The sequence below is a fragment of the Monodon monoceros genome, unplaced genomic scaffold (genome assembly GCF_005190385.1).
Source record: "Monodon monoceros isolate NGI ecotype Baffin Bay Population unplaced genomic scaffold, NGI_Narwhal_1 Super_Scaffold_22, whole genome shotgun sequence".
In the NCBI taxonomy this organism is placed as follows: domain Eukaryota; kingdom Metazoa; phylum Chordata; class Mammalia; order Artiodactyla; family Monodontidae; genus Monodon; species Monodon monoceros.
This window is the reverse complement of record NW_021703779.1, coordinates 34,671,999-34,678,204: the sequence shown is the minus strand read 5'-3', so window position 1 is coordinate 34,678,204 and position 6,206 is coordinate 34,671,999.

Here is a 6,206-nt window from a genome sequence, read left to right as displayed (position 1 = left end):
CAGTCATCTTGTGGAGTCACTTTAGTCCTTCTCTCCCTCTACCTTCCATGTCTAACTCATCACCAAATCCTTTCTAACGCTCATAAACACACCTCTCCGCCATGGGTGTACTGGTGAATGTTTAACAACCGACTCTACCAAAAAAAAGAAAAAAAAAAGGAAACAAAACAAAAGAAAACAAAAACCAGGCACCTATGATTTGTAGTGCTGGCCAATTTCTTCGGCGTAAATACCTTCACCGCTGCTGATTTCAAACTACCAATCTGAACACGTCTCCCTGCTGCTTGAGACCCAAGCCTGGTTCCTTTGCCCAGTACAATCCCAAGATCTACGGGAAGGTACACAAGTTCCTTCAGGGTCTGGAATGGTGGCTCTCAATGCTGGCTGCCCATTAGAACCACTTGAGGATTCTACCTCTATTTAAAATTTTTATATTTTGTTCATGGAGTTTTTGCATTAATTTTTATTTTTTAAACTTCTGCATTCACATATTACTTATCTTGATGACTGGGTTTGTTGCTGTCCCATTAAATTTTTTAGCCAAGGCAAGTACCTCATCTGTTTTACTCTAGTCCCTCCCCTGCTACCTGGAGAACTTTTTGAAGTCCCTGTGTCAACACAGCAACCCACACTTATTACAACAGAATCTCTGGAGGTGGGAACCAGGCATTAGTATTTTGGAAGCTTCCTGGTTGATTCTAATTCCACTTTGAGAATCACAGTCTAAGTTTCCTGACTTCTTGACTTCATTTCTCGCCCTGGGTGTACTCTACATTTTGCAATCTAGCAATACTAAATGCTTGTAGGTCCTGGAACACACCAGGCAGCTTCACACCTCCGATCACGTGTATTTACTGTTCTCTCCACTTGCAATATTCCTGCTCCCTGTGCTATCTACTGAAGCATTATTCTTTATTCCAAACATTTGCTAAGATGCTTTCCTGGGCTTCTCTCACCCCACGTTGTCAATCACCCACTGTATTAGTTATCTATTGCGTCATAACAAATTGCCACAAAACTAGCAGCTTAAAGCAACGTTGCATTTCGCATCTCCCAATGTGTGGAGATTGAGAGTCTGGGTGTGGCTTAGCCGGGTCCTCCGCTTCAGAGTTTCTCATGAGGCTGCAATCAAGATGTCAGCCAGGCCTGGGGGCTCATCTGAAAACTCATCCCTCCCCCTTCCCCTTCAGTCCTTCCTGAGATGGGGGTTTACTGCCAGTTATTTGCCTCTTTTTCTCTCAGCTCCATTTCTGCCCTGTGCTCTGCTCTGTGTCACTCAGGGTTGGAATCCTGCAAAACCAATTTCCCAGACTCCTTCACCAGCTGGCTCCCAGGCAGGTTCTTCTAACGGGAAGAAGTGGTGGGTGACTGGGAAGGTGAGAAGGAGATAGAAGACATTTTTCTCCTGAGTGTGGCATCTTTATCAGCGGGGGGAGGGGCTGGCTCCAGGCTCTAGGGACTTTGGTGATTCTAGAGGGGCTTCTGGAGTTTCAGCAGTGGCTCTCTTCCAGCAAATTCTCCAGCTGCGTCAGTGGAGAGCAGGTCTCCGGGCTCTGATGATGTGCCTCCTGCCGACTGTCGCTCAGCCTAAGAGTGTCTGTGACTTTCCACAGTGAGTTGCTAATCTCTAGCTTACCTCATGTCATAGGCTGCGTTGTCTGGAAGCCAATGCTGATGTGGAGTTTGGGGGGCAGGATATTTATTAAGGATCAACATCTGTGGGAGAGAGCAAGAGGCAGCAGGATCGGGTAGAGGGAGAAGACAAACTGCGACTCTGGTCATTATTCAAGGGCAGTTACTACCAGACAAGAGGAGCAAATGAAAGCTCATGTGGTGATGGAAGTTGGAGTCTCAGAAAGAGAGAAAAGGGCCAGAGGTCAGCTGCCAGCATGCTCACTTCCCTCACACACATACCAGGGTCAAACATGAGGAGGGCAGCAATGGAAGGAACTAGAAACACCAAGAGAGATGTGGAGGGTTCTAAGCCCGGGGAGGGTGCGTTGCTCCTTGCTTCCTATGGAAAGTTGCAAGCCCCTCAGAGCGAGCCCCGTGTTCAACCTGATGCTTGTACATGTGGTCTCACAAAGGTCGTGATTTTAAATCGGAAGAAGGAACCAGAGACGAAGGGGGAAAATGCATGCCGATCAGTCAGCCCCCTTTAAGAGCTGTCCCAGACGTTCCACCCAGTGACCAATATAGGCTGGAAAATGTGGTTTTGATTTGACCATATTGCTGCCCCAAATAAAATAGTATTTTGTTTATCAGGCAGGAGAGGAAAATGGATACTCGGTAGGCAATTAGCAGTCCTCACCACAGATGGTGATAGTAAATTGGCAAATTCTGAGTATATTCTTTCTTGCCAAAATTAAAAGTTGACATCATTATGGCAGTCCCCTTGATTTTTAAAACATTATATTGGTCTGTGAAATACAAAACCCAGACCCAGCGCTCTTAATTATTTTGCCGTACAAGCTTGGACTAGGATACACGATTCTTTGATAAAAATTAGCAAATGTGGGCTTCCCTGGTGGCGCAATGGTTGAGAGTCCGCCTGCCGATGCAGGGGACACGGGTTCGTGCCCTGGTCCGGGAAGATCCCACATGCCACGGAGCGGCTGGGCCCGGTGAGCCATGGCCGCTGAGCCTGCGCGTCCGGAGCCTGTGCTCCGCAACGGGAGAGGCCACAACAGTGAGAGGCCCGCGTACCACAAAAAAAAAAAAGAAAAAAAAATTAGCAAATGTGACAAACTCATCTAGGCTGAATGGCTGATGGGAAAAGAGTCTAGGAGACCTGCGCCCCATGCACGCAGCCTTTTCGTCCTGCTTCTCTCGAGTGACCAGGTGTTAACTGTGGCCTTTGGAGACACTTCTGCTTTCCCATGTCCATGTGGTGGGCCATGTGGGAGACGACAGTGGTGCAGCCTCTGGAGCCCCCCAGCCTTCTGGCCCATCTCCTGGTCCTGCTTGCTCTGCCCTGTTCTCCCGTCAGCCTGAGTGGCCTGCCCTTCCTGGCATTTATCTAACATCTTGCCTCCATGGCTTTCCTTGAACTGCTGCCAGTTGTATTCTTGCCAATCCCCTGTGGCCGTGTGGGAAAATTCCTTCCATCTCTCCAGGCTCAACGCAGATGCCGCCTCCTCTACGAAGTCTCTGAGCTCCCTCCAGCTTGATGCAGCCCTTCTTGTCTGAGCTCCCAGAGAACTTCACTGGTACCTCTATTAGGACAAGTATTATGCTTCATCCATATTATGGTTATTTGGGCATGTGTTTGATTCCTTTAAGTGAGCATCTTTGTCTTATTTATCTTTTTTTAATCATTTAAAAAAAATTGATGTATAGTTGATTTACAATATTGTGTTAGTTTCAGATCAATGTAAGTCCAGAACCTAGAATAGTACCTGGTACACAGAAGGTACTCAATACATGTTTGTTGAAAGAATAGATATATAAAAAATGCAGACTGAATAGCTATTATAGTTGAAGAATGCAGAGTGAATGGATGAACATATAAAAGAATGGAGAATGAATGAATGAAGAGAGAAGAAATGAGAAAGAAAGAAAGGAAGGAAGGAAGGAAGGAAGGAAGGAAGGAAGGAAGGAAGGAAGAAAGGGAAAGAAAGAGAAAAGGATGAACAAATGAATGAATGAATAAATAAATGATCGTGCTACTCCTTCTGGGTGAGCATCTTCCGGCCTCAGCCTTGACAGCCTCCAGGGTGGATAACTCACAGACTCAGCAGCACTCACACCTTCTCTTTGTCAGGTTTTCCCTGACAGGAGCCCTCTCTTGTCATCGCTCGTTATCTTTGCTATCCCCGAGCTGCCTTGTGTCCTCTCCCCTACAGATCAAGAAGGGAATCCAACTTACCAGGCTCAGCATCACCAACGGGGAAGAGCAAACCTCAGCTGCCTGCAACCAGAGGGCAGCTGGAGTGACAGCCAAGCACACGTCTTTCCAAGAGGAACAAAGACGGGCACAGAGTCCAGGGGTGTCCAGGCAGACTGGACCTGCCGTTAACATGAGGGAAGGCCTGTGTCTTCCCACAGCTGGGGCGGGTAATCAGGCCGCATTTCAGGCCAAAAGAAAGAACCACCTTGGCAAAATTCAAACGCGTCCTATTTTGTTGGATGCTAAACTGAAACGACAAAATGCAGCCAACCAAGCAACTTACTAACCAAATAAGTAAACAGATAAAGAAAAGCCAACTAAAACAGTCCCTGACACCTTAACTTAGAAAAGCAGCTTTTCTTTTTAAGGGTAAACCTTATCTTTTCCAAGACTGCGTTTGTTTTCAGCAGGTTCCACAGAAATATAAGGGAAAGCTACAACTCTCCGATCCTGCTAATAATCGGAATTCTCCCTAACCGCCCCCCCTCCCTCTCCTCTCCACCCCACGCTCTGCCCCCCTCTTCTCTGAGTCTTGCCCCTGTGTCTCTTTCTCTCTCTCTGTCCCTCCCTTCCCAACACTCACCATTGGGCAAGGCCCTAGTGCCTTTCCCTTTTCCCACATGTCTGCCTAGAACTACATTTCCCTGCCCATGACATCAGACCTAGGGCTATGATCAGACTGAGTATTTGGGTACAGGAGATATTTCATTTTAAAGTATTTAACAGGCATTAACTAACCCATCTTCACTGGTGAGGGAGGCGGCTTCCCCGCCCTCACAGAGGGGCTGGGTTCTCAGCCCCTTAGCATACCCTGTGCTTTGCTTTGTGAAAGGGGGGGAAACAGGAAAGGAAAAATGCGTCTGGCACATCAAATTGGTATTCCTTGCACAAGTCCCGTTTCCTAGAAAGGCACCTCCTTATCAGATTCCAGACCTGAGTCACAGCTTCTATTTGAGGCTTGACCCACACAGAGGTAATTCTTTCCACCCATTTCTCCTTCCAGCTAATGGCAATGTGAAGGGTAGGAGGGTGTTTCTACACCGAGAATAATGAAAAAAAAACCCCAAATCTCCACCAATGCTGGAATGAGGCAGTGACATGCAAATGACGCAAGGCAGGGAGCCGGCCGATGGGGGCTGCTCTCCAGATGTGCTGATGTCAGTAGCACACTGAGCTCTGAGTGGCTGGGAGAAAGCGTGGCGAGGAATGATTGAGACCAAGACTCGGGAGAACACGCGCGTGCGTGCGTGCACGCGTGCGTGCGTGTGTGCAGGATGGAAAAGTGGGAGGGTGGGTGCACGAGACCAACACTGCCTGTGGGTGCGCCCTAGCCCATGATTTGAAAAGCCACTCTGGTCATCCCAAGAACCTTCTGCAGGAAGACAGCACAGGCTTGGGGGTAAAATTGGTTTTCTATTTTTAAAATGTTCTGCTTTGTCAATTGTCCAGGTAGCTTTTGACTACATAAGGCGCAAGGCCACTGAGCTGCTTATAAACCTCTGTGTATCTGTGTCTTTGCCCCAAACACAACTTTTGTTACAAAAGCTTTGTTTTGTGGTTTGATTGTTCTTAAGGCCGATCTCTGTGTTGTCCTCACTCGCCCTTTCCCTGTGCTGAGCACCTTCCCCGCATGCCAGAGACCTAGGCCGTGTGGTCGTACGATGCCGGGCACCACAATTCCATGAGTGTGTCTGGAGATGCCACCTCTGCTTTCTCTTTCTCTTAGAGACACAGAACTTCAAAGCTGGCAGGGCCATTAGAGATCATCTGGGGTCAACTTGCTCATCTTATAGATGAGGAAACTAAAGCCCAGGGAAGAGTGCTGGCTCCTGAGAAGCCAGCCAGGTGGACCCTGGAGTACGGTTCTCTTACCAGACGCGCTCAAAATCCATTGCAAGCTTCTTGAGGGCAGTTCAACTAATTTGTTGCCTACTTTGCCTGCATCTCCCATACCTTCTTCTCGAAGGTCCCTTCTGTGTGGGCAGCCAGCCCCATAACCCCATCTGCTAGCCTCCATTGGTGGGGACCAAAAATGGATGGCTGATCTGAGTTGTACTATTTGATAAGTCTCTTCCAGGAACTGGGAATTTAAGTAAGTATCTGTCGTGCCTGAATGGAGAGAACGTGTCAGGGCCTCAAGGTAGGTCTGATTTTTCCCATGTACAAGAAGAAATAGAAAATGCCAGTTGCTGGGACACAAGGATTTAAGGGCCTCATAGAGAGGGCCAGGGGAAAATGGCTCACTCACCTGTTTCCCAGTAGATTTTAAGTCCTGGTTCCATTCCTTATGGGTCCTGCTGCTCTCCCTGCCCTCGAG